The sequence below is a fragment of the Neodiprion lecontei genome, chromosome 5, assembly GCF_021901455.1.
Source record: "Neodiprion lecontei isolate iyNeoLeco1 chromosome 5, iyNeoLeco1.1, whole genome shotgun sequence".
Classification (NCBI taxonomy): domain Eukaryota; kingdom Metazoa; phylum Arthropoda; class Insecta; order Hymenoptera; family Diprionidae; genus Neodiprion; species Neodiprion lecontei.
Genome location: NC_060264.1, coordinates 23,729,210 through 23,747,455, shown reverse-complemented (window position 1 = coordinate 23,747,455; position 18,246 = coordinate 23,729,210). Strand labels below are relative to the sequence as shown.

The window sequence follows — 18,246 nt, the reverse complement described above, 5'->3', positions numbered from 1 at the left end:
TGAAGCCTGGAATCATTTAGCTACGCCGGAAGTAGTAATCACCGCTACTCTCCCTCCAACATTGGATATAGAGTGCGGTACTATTTAATAAAACCATGGGAAGTAGGACTTTATTAGAGGTGTTTGCGCTTCGTTGTGCTGCGTTCGTTGCAGAGAGACGGGAAAAAACGCGATGGTGCACGGTCGAAATCATCTCTCGAGTATCCGCACTGTACTGTATAATTCGTAAGAATCATCAACAAGAATAGGAAATGATTCACCTTTGATAGATATGAAATTATATACTACGCTGATATGGCACCAGCGAATAAAAGTTACGAGCACCTGGGTTGGTATACTGATAAGCATGTATATCAATATGCATATCAGTTGCCTTGAATGAAATCGATCATATTGCAATTATGTGATAAGTATAAGGTACCTACACCTCGTCAGGTTGATTCTAAAACCGACGTAGTGTCCACGGTACCGATTGCTAATATCGCAATACAAACCAGTAGCGGCCAGAAGTGTAAAAGCGCTGTTGGTCTGTAATCAGTAACACTAGGGTAGGTAAGTCAGTGCCCTGTAAGACGCGATACTGCCATTCTAGAATCAATTAACCTTCGCGTGTGTGCACACCGCACAGAAACTATTGATTCTACAGACACGATGATTGACGACTTGAAGGGAAAAAGAAAAGGAAAGGAAACGAGAAAAGAAACCACCATGGGGCTCCATGTCAAAGGTTGTCGTGTGTCGGGGTTCAACGCGCCATTATCGTTATCATCGTTTTTATTATATTATTACAATTGTTGTTGTTGTTATTATTATTATTGCTATACATACGCACTTGCAATATGAGTCGTAGGTGAGCCGAAGACGAAAAATTGCAAACATATATACGCGAGGCGAAAAAACAGTTGCCTGGTTGTTACACACGATGCTTTACACAACAAGCGTATCTTACGCGTTTTGTCACGAAGTGCGAAATTGAGGTTAGGATCGCGTAATGTCAGATTTGTTTGCGACAGCGCATGCGCGCGGTACAGAAAAGACCACTCCTAACTCCTAGGAGTTAAAAATGATCCTTTTTGTACTCCGCGCATGCGCTGTCACAGACTTACTCTAGCGTCATAGAAACGGGTGCTTTGTATACGGAAAACACGCATGGAAAAACGCGTAAAACATGCTCACGTCGTGTAACGGAATATTATTTATTCAATACGGTTGTTTGTATTTGAGATATTCAAATTTTTTCACCCGGTTTTTCAAGATCAAGATCCAATCCTCTTGTTTCTTTCAAGTCTTACGTACGTAGAACCGATTCGTGACAGGCAATACGTAGCGTAGCTGAGTAGCAATCAGTCACAATGGCTGCGGTGGCGACCGGCAAATCATTGTCTGCAGATTGGCTAATGCCGGGTGTAAAAAAAGTGACGCGCCTCGACATGGTGGCTTCAGAACCTTACAGAAGTTTATTAGACAGGCATACACATCTGTCTATGTACGAGCGATATCTAGGGATATCTTATACATACACACACAGTGATCCGTATCCATCCAAGAGCGAAGCGCCGCAGTTCCGGGTTCTTACTTATACGGTATCTCTTATACTTTTATACGACAGGTGGGATTCGGTGTTTTAAACTTGCAACGCTAAATCGAAATTCAATGTAGGATCCGCGCTGGGAGGAACTGGTATGCTTGAACGGCGATTATTAATCTTAAAATTTACCGGTAACCTTGTCGAATTATTATAGCTACTTCTTACACATCCGGAACAACACTATCCAACAACCAGGCTAGAATTTCCAGACCAAGAAATGTTGTTAAATGATATTGGATGGAAAATAATGAAGATCAAACGAATAAATTCAAGTGAAACTCTTTACGTGCCCTCCGGCATAGGCATCCCTGGTATTCTATCGTAGTGTTGTGATTCCGTCAGTGTGACAAATTAGTCCAGAGCAAAGCGAGGATTGAACCTCAAAACTTTGAAAGTCGTAGCAGAACTTGATTTTTGTCTTCGTTTTGTACCCAATAATACTACACACAAATTTACAGGATTAAAAATGCCCGGGAAATCGTAAAAATTAATGAAAACAGATAACAATTCGTTGACACTTCGTAAATACTGAACGAAAATCAACTTCCGATGGCCTTTTAAGGAAACTTTTTTCGAAATTCTTTACCAATGTTGAGATAATCATGAAAAACGAAAATTTCCATCATTTTCCATCCTAGATGATACGAATTTAGTATTATCTATGCAATAGCAAACGGTAGGCGGATTGGTTTGCCGCCCAATAGCTACACTGCTAAATTAGAGTTCCTCAAAAAACACTTAATTTTTTTTAGATCGGTCATTTCGTGAAACCATAGTCAATAACCTAATGTTAAACCTCCTAAAAGGAAAACGCCGTGGGACTTTTTTTTAGAGGTCACGCATGAAAATTTTTGTATTCGCCATTTGATTAACACGCAAGAAAACCAATTCTGACGGTTGGATGGAGATTATTATTTCTCTATACAATAGAGTGAACTTTACATTGTAGCGTTTGACAGCTCATTCGGTGTCCCTCAAATCGAGTCATCGTAGAACATTCGAAGTCCAACGATCTTCGAGATATTCAACATGCTGTAAAACGCAGTACTTTACCTTTATAAAAATCGATACCTACGGTAAACTTCTCGCTTCCTTGAGTAGGCCATAGTGAAATATTGAATAAAACCCGTCAAATACATGGAAAGGAGTTTATTCATCAACTACGGTTTCACGAAGTAGCCGGTGGGAAAAAATAATAAACTTTTTTTTCCGGCACGCTACTGCTACACATTGTATGACATGAGATAGATCGCGTGGGGGTGAAAACTTGAAAGGGTCAATACTTCGAATGACCGATGTATCGAAATTTCAAACATGCTAAAATAAAATACCGAAAGATGAATTGTTCGAAATCTTGATTCCCGAAAGTGTCACTGATTAGAATTACTAGTAATCGGTCACACTTTCAAACATCAATATTTCGAACAATTCATCTTTCGCTTCCTTATAATTTCGACACATCGGCCATAGGAAATGTTGACCCCCATCCACTAGATCATACACGTTCGCAAGTGGATTCTTCGGCAACCCGATACACGCGTACACACTTCATACGTTTACAATTTACTTGACGAAACAGGTACATTTGTACACCGGAAGATCAACTCCTCGAGAAAGTGACAAACAAAAATTTCCGCACGAAATGCCAAACGAAAACCGACAACGAATGTTACGAAATAATAACTTGGTTACCCGTATCCGTACGAGGCACGTATTGTATGCATATAAATACGTAAACAAAAAATTTCAACTCCTTACTCATAAGGCATATAAACTCTCATACACGCGGGATCAACGCTGCTGGGCAGCATCATTCTCTCTCTCTCTCTCTCTCTCTCTCCCCCCTCCGTCTCTATCTCTATCTCTATCGCGCGCGCACGCGCGATCCGCCTGTTTGGTCCGGTGTTCGGGACCCCCTCTGATATATACGGGGTGATTGTCCTGCAGATCGCAAGGGTTTTTTGTCCCGTACGAACACGCGCGAGCGAGATAACCTCGTCGCTCTCGCCCTCGCCCTCCTCCTCATCCTCATCGTCGTCCTCCTGCTTCTCCTGCTCCTTTTGCAACGACTCGCGGTGTGTACAGCCTCTTATTGACACGACACGCATTCATAGACAGCGAGCGAGGTGTACGGAATACCTGCGTGTACGAAATACGTGCGTGCTAGGCTCAGTCATGTATGCAAGCATTGTGCCTACCTTGCTCGCAAACGGTATTATGCCGAGGCCTTATACGCTGTGTCAAAGAAATAATGGACCAAGATTTAAATTGAAATTTTTGTCTACACCCGTAATAATGCATGGAATTCAATTTTACTACATTTATTCTCGACTAGAACACATCGGGATATTTCACAAGTATAATTGTATACGCTGGGAATATTGTTTGGTATATGTGATACAGGTAGGATTCGTTGAAAGTGAACGATGCGCGAACGACGCTTCGCCGGAAGATATGCAACCCATAGTTCAATCCGGGCTACTTAAGACGGGTGTAAATACGTAACACCGGTTGCCTACGTACCGGCGAAGCGTCGTTCGCGCATCGTTCACCTTCAACGAATCCTACCTGTACGGAGGTGTACCCAGCAACTATGTTTATATGTAGTTTTTCACCGGCGTATATTACGAATAAGACGCGTACTTATGCGATATTATTACATTTGGTGTATAACTTGTCACGTCGCGATGCGTGAAGTAAAGACGAACCTGAAGTTTTGATCCACCGTGCTCGATGAAGTAACTGTGTATTCGAGTATAGCCGGTGTTACTATAAACTCCGACGAGGAGATGTTTTTTCGGGATAAATGATGAAACCTGATGAGCCATCCAACAACGCGCGAGATGGTAAATTGATGGCTAATTGTAAATAATTCGCTGAGCTGTTTGTGAACAATTGAAACTCTTTTCGGTCAACCTTGACCGAAGATGAGTGAAATAAGTTAAAATCGATCTAAGCTTGCACGGTATAATTACACTTCTAAGAGATCTGTATAATCTCAAGACCTTGGCACATCCCTCTTAAACTAATTAATTTAGAGATTACAAAAAGCTATTCTTATCGAATCCAGAGTCTAGACCGTAATTCAAAGAACTTATCTACAGATACATATCAACGGTACCATACTCCCTTACAGCCGATCGTTTCAGCAACAATAATATGATATGTATAAGAATATGCATGTCAAGTTTGTCCTTGATGGCTGAAGAAGAAGTTAATGTAACGATAAATTTTTAGCAAATCTCGTTATTTCGCTACTTTGATACTGCCTGAAGTACAGTACACTCTCATACGGTATTAAGAGGTTAGTATTAATTGTACAAACTAAACTTCTTTCAAGTCATATTCAGCCTGCAAAATAATGATCTCTCATGTAACGTTCGGCTTTGTTAACGTTGATGCAATGATGCATTTTGGTCGAAACCCATTTTCAGATCGTGAATATAAGTTACAGGCCAATAAACCAACGGAAGGAAATACGTGTTTTAGAAACTAAATACTTCCAAAATCACACCAAAGTTGAAAAATAGGTTCCGCAGTTTTTTCAATGATCCGTTACGTTAACCTTACTTGAGGTAGGTATAATTTCTCAGAATAACCGACTATCCACAAAGATGGGGCGGGGTCGAAATTTCGAATTAGAAAAGTTTATAAAAGCACCTAATTCCCAATTTTTTGGTTGCGAAACTTAAAGTCAAGGAAATCAACCCAACAATTCTAAGTGCCAAAAGTGCTAAAATGGGAACATTTAAAAATCCATAACATCTTGAAATTTCACCACTTTGATCTTCCTTTGATTTAGATTTTCTATATTTTTACGTTCGAAATCCTGGTCATTCTGATTTTCGGTTTTTCTGATTTTTCCCAACCACTTGTTGAGTAAACTACGCTGCGTGATGAGTATAATTTAACTTTCGGAATTTCACTCGATCAAGACTTTATTTTCCGGAATTTTGCCCGATCGAAACATTACTTGTACACCTTGTATTGCGGAACTTTTTGTTTCTTCAAAGTTTGATTTCTCTGCTTCAAGTTCCGCCGCCAAATAATGCGGAATTAGACGCTTTTGGAAGTTTTCAAATTCGAAACTACAACCTCGCCCCGCAAGGATGCATCGCGCATAGGACCCATGAAACTTTTTCTCAATCTTTTGCTCCTTCTTTCCTACACCCACGTGAATTGAAAGATTCACGAGCAACACCGTATAGTTTTGGCTGTAAAATGTTCCTGCGCATACTGCGTCCAGGGTGCTGCAGGCACATTATACCGCATATAAGAAGAGCGTGTAACGCAACAAATACGAACTCGCATAAATATTGAATGGCTTCTGTATAAGGTATCCGCTACGGTAGGCGTTATTTATTGATTTGCAAAGCTTGAAAGTCGTGTACGGGTCTTCTGTTATTGATTGGCAACGTTTAACGCCACGGCGAGTAACACAACAATGGAAACGCCCCGGGGCCCGTAAGCCAACTACTACTACTACAACCACTACTCCTCCTCCTACTACTACTTCTGCTACTTCTACTACTACCACCAACACAACTACATCCATCGTCTAGTCAAGAAACAAAGAGGAAAGTTTTACCAGGTCGAATTATCATTGTTATAATTATTTGAGATGGTACCGATCCTAGTTGTTTCGTCGCCATTAATCAGTCAAGAAGAAAAATAGCGTGAAGAGAAGACGACTGGATTCGTTCGCGAGTCGAAACTTCTGCTCTGCTCCGAAGAAGTTCACGAAGGCTTAAGGCGTCGCGTGGAGTGCTGATGTCCGTATAACACGTGTAAAGAAAAACGTTGTCATTCTTCGGTATTAATCGATGATGTCCATAAGTACAATAACGAATATAATAGAAACGAAACGAGTAGATAGAAAAAGAGGTACAACGGGGACATGGAAAATTTATACGTCGATCAACAACGGTGCATGGAACCAAAAACAAACAGCAATTTACAACGCGTATTATCTACACTCTTAACAATCTATACTATATACCTATTTTAAACGACAGTATTATTATTGTCATTATTATATATTATCTAAGTTATTGCGATACCAGTACGATTAGAGATTACAGGTGAAAAAGAGGCCTACTGTGGCGTTAAATTTTTTCGTCGCTTATCATATACCGTATAGTGCGTAATTATATTATTGCTAATCTAATTCTGGTACGTAAAAGACACTGAGAGTCAAGTGAATTGCGGCAGTCCATTCAATTCCCGCAAAATCAGTTGCTGTTGAATTTCATTATGGTACATGACGAGATCACACCTACGCACGGTGGACGGCTAACCGGCCAATTTTAAATGAGAGGTCTTATCGTTGAAATAATTCCTCATCATTCTCAGGCAGATTACCTAATTATATCGAAATTATTTGCGGAGCTAATCACAGGTTTTTAATCCGGTGTTGTATCAGTTGCGGAAATAAGCAATAATCATCGGAGTCATTGATGTCGGTTTCCCCCTCCCTGGTGAAAATGATTATTAAGATTTTCTACGAATTTTTAAAGAAGTTGGAACGTCAATACGCACAGTTTCTCATAAAAACTTGTAGATTTTCATGAAAATTCGTATCTCTTCGGTAAAAAAAATTTACGAGACACAACAATTTTGAAAGAAAATGAACAATTCTTCGTGAAAAACTATGCATATTTACAAATTTGTACGAAATAATATGAAATCTTCCATTTTCTGTAAAAATTTGTAGTAGTATAAATTTTAACCGTAGCCGCCAGGCCTTCCACAATTTGTTCTTCGTTGATTATTATTAGCACAGGTTTGATGAGGGTGAAAGGAAATGAAGAAGGCAAATATACACTACCATTAGCCACGGAGAATGACGGTCGAGGTTGCCGTTGACCGTCGCAGCTGTTAATAATTCTTTTTACAAAAGTACAAAACTCGTCCGTAAGAGAATAAAGTGAAAAAATTTAATCCGTTTTCTCAATAGTTTACTGACACCGAGCTGAAATCCCTAAAAGAGGGCCAACAAATTGTCGCTCAATTGATGTGAAATCTCAGGGGGTCGTATTTAATCACATACAAATAACGTTAGAAAAGGGGAACGGAACCGACGGAGATGATCTGCAAAGTTTTATCAATTTTGGATCATTCGAAACTTTGACGTATAGTCAAAGTTTGATTTTTCTACTTCAAATTTCGCCACCAAAAAATTTATCATTTAGCGCTTTGGTAAATTTTCAAATTTCAACCCCGCCCCAGTGACTTTTGTGTATTAGGCTGTAATACGGCTATGAACATTCACAAATTAGGCGATGCTTCGCAAAAATAGACACAATGAATGTACCGATAGGTAAGGTCTGCATCTGCACTCGGTTTATAGTTAGCTAGTTTCCCAATGTCAATCAATCACGCAGGCGCAACTGGCCGTCTGCGCTTAGAAACAAGCGTGTTTAAAAAATGGCACTCGTCGTTCCAGTCAAGGTGAAAACCACGAAAGGAACAGCGCGAGTCTTCCAAGGACCAGCTTAACTACAATTTCCTGGGTCACGCTGTCCGCTAATGGTCGTTGGTCTGTTTTGACGTTCTCCCATCCCCCATCGTCATGCGTGTCGCTGAGAACGGAATGATATTGGCATTGCATGTGCTTGAATGCTGATTCGTTGAGGGGGAAAAAAAAAAAACAACCGTTTCGATAATGACGCCAGTTGATACGATGTTATTCAACGAGCAGCACGAGTCGACGGAAGACCAGATTCAAATACATACGTAATACATATTCATGATGCATTTGTGCATAAGCTCTTTCTTACCTCAGAGATCGATGGTGAGCCTCAACAGCACCTTGGCATCAGCTACACGCCAGGCAACGCCAATCCCAGTTTTTCCTGACACTATGTTTAATTTTTCCAACTATCCTGTCGCACCGATCGATAATATTTATACTTTGGGGGAATTAAAGGGCCGGAGGGATAAGTGGACGGAGAAAGAGAGAAGCGGAAAGAGACACCACGCGACACTGCACAACTTCGCGAGGGCACCGAAAGAATTCACGCATACGTCACACTTGCGCGTGTTATTGTTAAGACGCTGTATCAGGTTTAGAGTTGAGTTAGGTTTCGGTAATATTGTCACGCACAAGAGAATTCCCCGAATGTAAACCACCGTCAGCGCTGCAGCCGCCGCCTCCGTCACCGTCAACGGCACCGCCACCACCACAACACGACACGACGCGACGCAAAGCAAGACAACGATACAACACGACGCAACCACACGCTGCAAAGTTGCCCGCGCGACTGGATTTAAGCCGCGGGGCAAGGCGTCCGCCCGCTCCCAGCGCCACCCACGGAAGCCGACTCGACTACAAAGATATTCGTTAGAGAGAAGCTTGGAAGAATGTTTTTCGTGTCTACGATTTCGCAGCGCTCTCTGACGCGGAGTAGGATTTGGAACTAACTTTCGAGGTGTACGGTCGGTAAGTGCGTGTTGGTAATCGGCCGATACTCTACCGTGTCTAGCATCGGGAAGACTAGAATGATAGAGAACAAACACGTTTGTGGCGATCAGTAGTCGAAAATGAATAGATTATGAACATCCACTGCTTACTGATGCTCGATACGACAGAATGTTGGTGGTTATCTACATGCACTTACCGACCGTGCACATCAAAAATTAGTCCCAAAGACCAGTCTCGTGTCAGAGGGCGCTACGAAATCGGAGACATATAGGGACACGTGTGAGGGACACTAGGATAAGGATGACCACTCGGTCAAAAATAATCGATGCAACGATTAATCGAGTTCAAAATAAAAATTGAACACGACGCGATTCAATCGGTAAGAATTCATCGATTAATCAATTGTTTCATAACTTTTTAAAAGGATGTATTTGAAAACAAGTTTCGTAAATTTCGCTATGTAATCTTAATAGTAGAAAACTTTTTTGGATAATTCATAGTTTAATTAAAAATATTTTGCAATTTTAGATAAAAATAGTCATCTATTTTCAGACTTGATTTATAATTTTTGGATCGAATGTAAACTATAATTACTTACTATAAATTGAAAATTAACTACACACACATTTAATACTGAAATATTAACATTTTATTGAAGTATGAAAAACAACGGCTGCTCCACTTTGTTCCGTTGTGAAATTTGTCCAAGCTGTTGGAGAAACTTCGAGCGAAAGTAATTTATCGTGAAAATAATTTTAATCGTCATGTTCGCATCATTTTCAGGTAATGCAATTATGAATTTAAAAGATCAGAAAACTTTCATAAGTGCACTTTCATCAAATGTGATCAAAATATAATATATATCATTTCATATATTATTGAATCCACCATATGAAAATCAGGATTGTAGACCTTATTGTTAAATTTAGGATAAAATGATTTAGTATACTCCAGGCTATGTTTTTTTAAATTTCGACCACTGTGCACCACACATATGAATTGAATATGTAGAACCAATTCATGTAGAATCGATACATTATCCATCAGATAATGATACAAAATGTGACGATGGTGCTTGATCTCAGTAAATAAACGGAAAAATAAATGGGTATTATTGGGTATAAGGTACTTGATATGGTGTCTTTGCTAATCGCATTTCGAGACACCATATTATCGCTGTGATGGGTCGATTTCAAAAATTTATGTGGTAAAAATACTTATCAGAAATGAGAAATGTACGCCCATGATAAGCGAAGGCAGAGCAACTTATTGCAGAGAGTACTGAAGAACACCGACCAACAAATCTCGTCCAAAATTGGTATTTTATTTTGTGTAAAAGAAAAGAAGAATAAAACAACACATTATTGAAACGATGAAACGCCTTATTCTCCCACATCAAAAAATGTACAAGATTGCAGTGTTAATCTTTCACGTCACATCTTATATTATATTATTACATAGCAATTTGATCGATATATCATGTCATTTGTCCTGTCAATTTCGAGAGTCTCAAACCTTTCTTTCTATTCTTGACATTGTGTTCAGAAGAAATTACGCGAAAAATTTTCACTGCTACGTACCTAGATTTGGTCCATAAAATACTGGGAAAATATTATTGTTTGTAAAGTGGTTGCAAGGATAAACGAAGTTGCGGCAGTATTCGCCGCATTTAACAATAACCTGAATCAAGTAACCCGATCAATCAATCTGCGAAAGCAAAGGGAAATCTAAATCCATCATCTAGTTAAACAATAATAAAATTTCCGTAATTGAGAATTTTTAATCAATTGATAGTCTTTAACTGTCAATTAGTTCAACGTTCAATTTTCACTGATACTAAATTCTGGTCACTTTTCCGAAACACTTAGTTAATACTCGAGCTTATTTCGTTAGTATTCTATCATTAAACTTCCGCACTTTATTTGTTCATTTGCTGTTCACACCTTTTGGCAGATCAATTGGAGTTTCGTATTTTTGTTTTTCCTGAGTTAGGTAAAAACATCCGAGTACCTCCCCCCGTTACTTGGCAATTTTGATGAGTTTGCACGTGTTTAAGTTTACAATTTTTATACATATCTTCGTTTTCTTAGCTCCACATTGGCGATCGCAACGGTGTTTGACTTTCAGTCGTATTATTTTTATTGTATTTACGATTTACCTATTTTTCCGTAGAGTACTCAAAGTTACAGATATTGCATGCCGCTGAGAGTGGAATGAGCAGCTACTGTCGTTTTTTGAACGTCACTCTCTTCAGTGCCATGGCATTGGAGCTGGCTAACTATCGTAAAAAAACATTTTGCTTCGTGCAGACAATCAACGAGAAAGTAAGACACAGTTTTCACGGTGAAAATGAGGAAGAATGGCGCGTGTTGCAAAGAATGGAGAATCGTTTGGATGAGTACAGGCGACTATAGCGGCGTTTAAGCATTTGCGTGTGAGATTCTCTCTTCAATATTTCTGTTAGCCATTGTACAAGTTGACGTAACATTTCGCTACAAGTGTCAGTAAAGACATTTCAAATTTCTAGTCCTATGGTTACAAGGTTGGAACGTTAAATAGCTGGTGGTATTTCTTCGTGCCAGCTGCCACCAAATTTTGCATCCTCATTCGTCAACAAGTGTACCTTTCCGACATTATGAAGCGTAACAATTTCTTATGATTAATTTACCCGAATGCAGGTAATGTGAGCACGACGCATCTGACATTAGTTTCTGAACATCACTATTTTTCTATTTTCACAGCATTGTAGCTCGCCAGCTATGATACATAAAACATCTTCCTTTTCACGATACAGACTTCCAAAGCAACAGTAAGAAAAGCAATAAGTAGTCAGCAGTTATGCATTAATAACTGACCGGTGAAAATGACGTTTAATCAAATATCTTACTTCCTACAACAGTATACCGATAATCGTTACAATTATCTGATCTCGATCTTCGCTCCGAATAAACCAGCCCACTGTACGCGGTATGCTATACCACCATATTAGTGTACCCATGTCGTGTGATAATTACTTCCGTATCGGATAACAGGGCGTTTCTTGGTAGGTACGAAGATTTTCGCCGATTTTCCGCTACGAGTCGTCCTTTCGACTGCATAAGTTTTGAGAATTCAAAGTCGCGCCTGCCAAATCTTGAGCACGATGACGACCACGACTACACACTACCTACACCTCGGTGCTCGGTAGCAGTAGCGTTAGAAGGACATTGGTTTTAAAATAGTCAGCGTCCCCAGCTGGCACTAGCGATGAAAACTCTGAAAGCGGTGCAGATGCCAGTTGCTGGTCGCTCCTCGAGCATTGAGCATTGCTACGAGAAGAGTTTATATTTCATTGCATATGTTTATGATATAGACGCATCTTTTGTATGCAGAAGTGCGGGCTCGTGTGTACGCGGTTGTACATATAGTATACTTACGTACATACACACCTATGTTAATCCACGTACACGCAGACACGATATACACGATAGAGGCATCGACGCGAATACATAGAAACAGACGAACACACACACACACGCATGCATGCATGCACGTATGTACGTACGACTGTACACAGGACGGACGCATGCATAGGCATATGTACGATACAAGCAACACATGCGGTATAGTAATATTAAACAATATACATGCTTCTTTCAATGCAGTTGTGATGCCGGTACTGTGAGCAGTGGGCGGATATACAGTGATTATACAATTGTCTCGTTCGCATTGGATTGAATGATGATTATAAAACCATGTGAGGCTTACACAATATAATGTATAATGGTGACCAAGTGAGAATATCAACCGTAAAGTTCGTATATCCGGAAATTAAAAGCCGGTCCTCAGTTGCCGGCGTAACGGATACTTACACGTTGTTTCCGATGGTGAGGTTCACTTGGGCTTTTCCACTACGTACCTAGAACCAACCACTCGTTATCCCGGCAAAAGTTTTGCATACCTACGGCACTCGCGGAACTGAAATTTCGAGAATTTGGTTGCACCGCGTGACAAAATTAAACTTCTGCGACGAATTGTGGCCGTACGGTATATGCCTGTAACGTGGGTGTGTAAAATTGTCGTCATTATCGCTGCACTGCACCAACATCGTAAAACGTACGTACAAAGACGTTAACGCTTCGCTGTGTTTAATTAAACGGAATAATTCCATTCTCGCGGTTTATATTTTATTTTCAAATAATATACATTTGAAATAAATTTGACTTGGACATTCAGAAATCGATCTCGTATCCGATCCGCGTGATAGTTTGAACGCGTTATTTGATCAATATCAATTGTTTCGCAATTACCTTCGCCATTCAATTGCAGTTCCATTTACTACAACAGAAATAAACTTGCGTTAATCGTTCAGATTTTTACTATTAAAAGCAGTGGTTCGATTTGTTCAAGGACATGCTACAAAAAGTAAACGAGGAAATAATTTTTCTTTCCATATTTTTAACACTTGTGCGCCCAAGATCTGTCCCATGAATCATCGCAGTGTCAACGACGGTCCGACTTTGTTCTAGTTACCCGATCTAATCATAAATATAAAAATGGGCACAGACCACGGGAAATAATGAGAAGAGAATGACAAATAAGTGCGTAGATGCCTGAAATACTTTCAAGTTTTGGCAGTGAAGAATACGTTTAAAATAATGCATCGTTCCGGCATGCTGAAATATCATCCCGCGGTGTGTGAACCAACAATCCAGCTTCGCTAGGTCTGCTCAGGTGGATTTTTTTTTTGGGTTACGGGATAGCCAGTTTGCGTCGGTACATATGACTGGCATACGTACACATGCATGTTTATACATAGGGAGAAAATCTGGTACTCATGGGAATTCAAACTACCACGCAGTTCGTCGAAAACAACCACCATATTATCGGTAAGATATCGTATTTGCATTGGGCAGGTTATACATACCTTCGAGAAAATCGCATTGCATGCAAGCTTGACGGATCGTTTTTAAAAATTTTCAACGCAGAGATGAAAGTTTCCCTTAACTTTATAGCTAAGCTTTCCTTGCGATGGATCCATCGACCAACTCTGACGCATGTTATACCTTAATAAGTAATCGTGTGTACAGTGATTGGTTCCCAATTTCGTAACATGTTTGCATTTTCACTGTAACATTTGAACCTGCACTCACACCCTGGTTACCCATCAATCTGGCTCATCCCGATCTGTGAATCTTCACAGAATCGTATTTACCGCAAAAAATGGAAACGGTATCGGGAAAACTCGTCGCATCATTCAATTTCCCGCGTTTTGACAAGGAATTTGTGAATGCAAATATTGGCAATAAAATTTTGTTCTCACCGGCGAACAATACCCAAGTCTGGTTAATCGCGTCGCTGCCATAAGACACTATCGACTAGTAAATTGTTGATTATAATTTTACCAGCACATATTCAAGCACAGATCATCCGAAAAATATTGTTACCCATCGATTTGTACGAATAGGCTCGCAGGTAACGGTCGATTCTTACATGCAGGGGACCTACGAAAATACATGCATAACTTTATTACTCATTCATATACCGTGAAGATAATATAATAGTAGGAAAGGAGATTTATTAGATTCAGAGAGAGAAACTAATCACGTGTTACTAGGTTTCATTTAGCGGTCCACTTTCAGATTAAAACTTCATTTAATCTGACGAAATATTTTCGGGTGACTATACGCATGAACACGGGGGAAAATATATGGGATTTACATGCGCGACGGTATTCAAATGATGAGCGCTTTATTGCAGTGAAAATTTTCGGGATTGTGGCGATTCATAAGTTCAAAGAATTTAACATCAGTATACTGATAAGTAATTCTTACCGCAATCCCTGTCATTTTTATATAAAAAAAGCACTGTCCATATAATATGTAAATCTATTAGGTTTTATTTCCTGCAAATAAATAGTTTATTATGCATCTAAAATAGAGTTTAAATATTTGCCTTATCTGACTATGAGAAATGTATTTTCCCATCGCAAATGTCGTTTCATTCTTATTTTGGACATAGGAATAGATGGTAGATCGCACTTTGTAAGACTCCGACTATCCTCCGCTACAACGGTAGGCGGTTTTAATTGTTATAGGCAAAGAGAGTGCATCAGGTATCTCGATATAATAGTCCGTGCAGTCATTGACTGCAAACGACAACTTGGCGGAGTGAGAATCGTGTGTGTATTATACCAGTACTTAATACCAGATCTGAAAATCACTACACTCCAAGCCGGGTTTTTCAACACGTGCTGTTAACCGAAATAAAAACGAATAGACGCACGTCGAACGAGCGTCAGCATTTGCTAGTCGACGTAGGTTCATAACGCGGATCAGAAATAGCCTATAGCACCGCTCTCCGATTCACGTCGAACCAGACGTCGTGGATATATATAAATTTAACATACCGAGCGATGGAGATTTCACCCAAGTATATTCAAGCCACGATGCGCATGTTCCAGATATTTCATCGGAATACAACATTATGTGTACTAATACGGGGTTGAGCAAACGATACTCGACCAATTTTTAATCCCAACGTAACTCAGCTGGTAAGGTCAGTTGCTTTCAAGCCTTCGTCTATTCTGAACCCAAGATCGTTCTTGATAATTGGTAATTATGAATAAAAAATTACCATACACTCTGGATCTGGAAGTGTCATTCTATCGATTTGCAAAATTGTTAGGATTTTGTTCTTCGCAATTTTCGAAATAGTTCGGTTCGAAACCTTGCCGATCTTTCAAGCAATGCGTCTCGACACGGTGCTCTTGTTGACCGTAATCGATAGGTAAAGATGACCAACCCTTGCCGAATTAAGTATTTTGATTGATAGAACGGTCAGAGGTTTAGGTTGAACAGAGTCGCGGATGTATTCGAAATGTACACCGAAGTATAAGGTACAATCTCAACCCCAGTTTCAATTCGTTTTCCATCTTCTTCTACGCCTCCTTCGTGATTACATCATTAAAGTTATGTATATACTCTATACGTTAGTTCTCCCTTCTAAGCATGATGTCGTTTTAAGGAGTTCCCCTACAGCATACCTGGGCTGCGATGCTGTAATTTCACTTTTTACATTTCCCACCATCCAAGTATTCTGATTGGTTTACAAAGTTTACTCAACCAATCGGAAAGCTTGGATGGTGGAAAATGTGAAAAGTGAAATTACAGAATCGCAGCCCTGTATCTTATGTGTAAGATTTTTTAAAGATCGTCCAAGTGTGATCAAAATAAGAGTAGGCTTATTACTCACCCAAAATATTGATGAGTAATATCCAGAAAGATCGAAAGTCTGTTAGAAATAAGGTTAGCAATGACGCAGGATGAGCGGTGTTCCTTACTCGTTACAAGATAAATAACTCAATTCCTGGAGTAACATCATTCGTCTTTTGGTACACGGATCACTGATTTGATAGCAGTTTAGAATGTTGCGCTCACCTGAACATTGCGCGCATTGCACAAAATTTTCATTTAAGTATTCTATGATTTGTACTGAGATCGTGTTTCACAACATTTCGCGTGTTATGTAGGTAGTCAATTTTTTCTATCTATTCGCTACAGCACGGACTTACGCTACAGTTATTTTGAATTGTTTTATTTTCAATTACTCAAACCTGGCGTATAATAATCTTTCAATTTGAACGATTGATAATTGAATTTTTCGCAAATTTTTGGGAATTCGGTTAATCAAGCGTTTTGCAATGTGTGTGTGAAACGATTTTGCGTTTCTTGGATATTCTGAAGTAAATATTTTTTGAAAGTTAATTTTTTTGTGACTTTCCCGTTTCCTTTGACAGGGACTGCTCTGCCCAAAATGACAATTTGGTTCTATGGTTGAATGAGAAAACGTGCGACTAACGTAAAAACCTTCTGCATTCGCATGACTGTAATTACGTTTGCCCATCAATTTATTGCACAGACATATGTTCACATTCGACGGGTTTATTATAATACAGTCAAGATGTAATAAAATTGTATCGAGCATTGCGACATAATTGTATGTTGATGGTATTCTGCATTCAGCATGAACACGATGGAAAGATTAATGTAAATTTAGTTAGTTTTCAAATATCCCCCCCCCCCCCCCCCCCCCCCGCTTTTGATAACGGTAGGCTGCTACTTACAGGTACACGCATAAAAAACACTAACGACGATGTAAGCGAGCTATCCGTCAATGAACGACGGACACTCGCTGCCCCGATTCCTGTTTTCGACGCAACTCGATTCATCGCGTCATCAGAGTTATTCGTTGGATACGATTGCCATCTGGCATCTGACGTAGGAACGACGGTTTTCTCCCCGACTGACCGACCGGACCGTGTCGTACCTCGGGTGGAGGAAACCGGAAAAAATATTCTTCAACTTCGTTACCTCCTACCGTATCTAGCGTGTTATGTTTTATTTAATCCTTTCGCATTTTACTTCATTTTTTCGCAGTCAGCCGATCTTTGAACATTCAATCAAGAGCAGAAATCGAACGTCTGTGGTAATATACCGGATTATTTCCTCGGAAAGCCCCATAGGGACCCCTAATTATAGGCAATTCAAGGAGAAGTTCACTCTAAGCAGCTCCGGTTTGCGGGTGACTGTGTACCCTTGGTTGCCTATGATTTAGGGCCCCTATAAAGTTCTTTGACGTTAAGTAACCCGGTGTACACCCTTTTGCGGTAAGAGTGTAGGAAACGTTTCATCTATCGTTCGAGTAACGAATCAATTGCCGCAAGCTCATTGCCGGATGGTGGCGTCCCGATCGCGACACGGTCGAAGCTCAGCTTGCGGAATCTAACTATGTATATCTATGTATAACCAGCTACCCGGTATTGCGATGTATTCACTGATGTATTCGAGGGTCGGAGCCAGTCGTCGGTCTGCGAGCATCGGCGACCTTGCGATATTTTTGCGCAACTAAAAATAATCGCGCATTTTATAACTGCTACGCAAAGCTGATCGCCCAGACTATCCTAGTTTTATAGACGGACAGATTCACCGATTCCCAAATCAAAGCCAACTCTTAACGTTGCAGCATTAAGGTTTCACCGTATACGGTGCACGCCTGGTGCGATCCTTCCGGGTTTCAACCGCAATAGAAACAAGGAATCCGTGCGTTTGATGCGCTCGCTGAACCAAACAACTAATCACGAAATAATAACGAACTCGTAATAAAAACTCGTGACTGTTTATTTCACAAATATATTGAATATCAGGTTATACGTATACAATTTCACACGATATAAATTTCAGATCACGTAGTAAAT

The 18,246-nt window shown here is 39.9% G+C and overlaps 1 protein-coding gene across 8 annotated transcripts in view; it reads right to left on the bottom strand.

Annotated features, from left to right (window-relative positions):
* Positions 1-8,866, bottom strand: part of LOC107221721 (protein shank) — a 67,572-nt gene extending 58,706 nt beyond the window's left edge. For 4 of the 8 annotated variants that reach the window (XM_046739697.1, XM_046739698.1, XM_046739692.1 and 1 more), the window contains exon 1: positions 8,368-8,865. The gene's annotated coding sequence lies outside the window, so the exon portion shown is untranslated. Of the gene's footprint in view, positions 1-8,367 lie in introns of all 8 variants that reach the window. The other 4 variants (XM_046739701.1, XM_046739702.1, XM_046739700.1 and 1 more) reach the window with 3 other exon arrangements.
* Between the last annotated feature and the right edge of the window lie 9,380 nt (positions 8,867-18,246).